General features: G+C 36.3%; 1 protein-coding gene across 1 annotated transcript in view; it reads right to left on the bottom strand.

Moving 5' to 3' along the window:
• ENPP1 (ectonucleotide pyrophosphatase/phosphodiesterase 1) overlaps positions 1 to 2323 on the bottom strand; it is a 91246-nt gene that overhangs the window by 46807 nt on the left and 42116 nt on the right. The gene's annotated exons all lie outside the window — the stretch shown is intronic.

Below are 2323 nucleotides of genomic sequence, written 5' to 3'. Positions count from 1 at the left end.
GATTTTTATATCCTGATGTAGGAAAGAAAGGGAACTTTATTATTATCATTATTACAAACCTTACTGGGTCTGATAAGACTTAAATACCTATGGTACGATAAAATAAAAGTCAGAATAAAGGCTTGTTCTGAATATTTCATGCTATGAAAAAGTTGGATTAAGCAGGCATGAGGTTCCCTAAAATTTCAAAATGTGGGGAAAAAAATTTTTTTAGAAGTGATTACGAAAATTTTAGAAAGGAAAAGATTACCTAGCCTGCCTCACTCTCAATCCTGGTGTAAAGAAGTAGTGGGTTTGTTCAGAACATGCTCCCTGGCATAGCTCTTCTCTCCCTGACCTGAAACACCCATTTCACCTTTAGATCCAGCCTGGCTCCCTCCAAAAAGCTTTCCTAACTCCCCAGCTAGGCCTGATTTCCATTTTTTTAAGCTCATATAAAACTTTGTCCTTCCCCTCAATTACTTAATTCCACTTGTAACTAGGTTATTTGATTAATATCCCAGTTAGACGGCAAATCAAGACCACATCTGGCTTTTGCCCAGCATACTGTATCTCTAAAACCCAGCCAGGTGCATGCCATGTAGTTAAGATTAGCACATTTTTGCTAAATGAATAAATGGTAGACATGGGAGGAAAGTACTTTTCATGACAAACAACAATTAAACTGTTGAAGTTCATTACTAGATACCTTGAATAAGCCAGGTTTCAGTGGAGAACGAGAAAATTAGGACAATGAGAAAAAGAAGAAAAAAAGGAACACATGGAAAATAATGGGCATCCAATAACAACAAAAAAGAAATAATCTTAGTTCTTGACTTTAATGGTGTTCTGACCCAAAAAGACACTGCCATGGAATTTAACTCTCATTTGATACTGGGAAATCAGTCCATTTTAAGATGAAGTAACAATAATAATTTCTAGTGTCAGAAATACGAACTTTCCTAACCTGGAGTGGGGGTCAGGGAAGTCTGTTAGAATAATGGCTATTACTTGGAGGTCATTAATATGTACCTAATAATTTTTTAAAATATGATGCATACTATGTCGGGCTTGGATTAAAATTGCTATTTTTCCATTTGTATGTGTCAACTCAAGAGTGAATCACTTCCTGCTAAAAGATGACATAGGTAAACAATAAAGTCTGTAACTGTTTACTTCAGTTAAACTTAGATACATGTGTTCTGAATAGTTTACTGAATACATAAAATGACTACCTTTCAACAGTGTATGATAGCTTAATAATCACTAAAATTTTTTTAAATAATTAATATTACAATCACAGAATAGCCAAACAGAAGAACCTGTTCAATTTTCAAAGCTGAATTCTCTAGGATGACCATCAGTAATTTTATTGCGAGGGGATGGGGGGGAACTACCTCAAAGACAAAATAATAACCACTACGATTTACTGTGATCCAGTTTAATTATTTATTGTAATCTCATCAATGCTGGATAGATTTCTGCAATTGATGGAAAGAAAACAATATATCTAGAAGTTCAAAAAATATCACTATGGCTTTGAAACAACCAATGTCTGCAATTTTGGAACCTTAAGAGCACGTACTGATAAGTTTCTGGTTGCCCAGGGATAGTAACCGTCACCTAGTAGCCTACGGGGTTGCTTCAGCAACTAACTCCTTAGGGGACAAGAGCAGTAAAGAATGCCCTCCGAGTCCATGGAGGAAGTCAAGGAGCGTGAGCTCCAGGACAACTGCATCAGAACCCCCGGCCGTGTCTGCTTATTCGTTCTTAATTTTTTATTATTTGAAGATGTTTGTTTGTTTATTGGTCATAGCCCTTCCTCCCTGTTTGGGGATAAAGTTTTGTAAGTTTTGTTAGTAGAATTTTACATGGCTAATATGATACAAGAGTTTCAAGAAGAAGGCTCAAACCAGTGTTGACTTGACAATATCTATGGAGTACTCATAGAAACAGGAGATAATGTTTACCTCAATCACATTCTCAGTAAGGCTGTGCACACACATACACACACACACACACACGACTAATTACCTTCTTTGGCACAGCTTGGTTTCAACCCAAATATACAACCAAGTATTGTTGTTAACACACATACTGACAATACCTGTAGGGAGAAAAGATAAAATTATATGGTTTCTTTTTTAAAAAATATTTTATTATTTTATATTTTTAGAGATAGTGTCTTACTCTGTTACCCAGGCTAGGGTACAGTGGCATGATCATAGTTCACTATAACCTCGAAATCCTGGCATCAAGGGATCCTCCTGCCTCAGACTCCCAAAGTGCTGGGATTATAGGCAAAAGCCACTATGCCTGGCCTTATACAGTTTCAAAATCCTTT

This window comes from Mandrillus leucophaeus, unplaced genomic scaffold (genome assembly GCF_000951045.1).
Source record: "Mandrillus leucophaeus isolate KB7577 unplaced genomic scaffold, Mleu.le_1.0 Scaffold552, whole genome shotgun sequence".
Classification (NCBI taxonomy): Eukaryota; Metazoa; Chordata; class Mammalia; order Primates; family Cercopithecidae; genus Mandrillus; species Mandrillus leucophaeus.
This window is presented reverse-complemented; position numbering and strand designations above follow the sequence as displayed.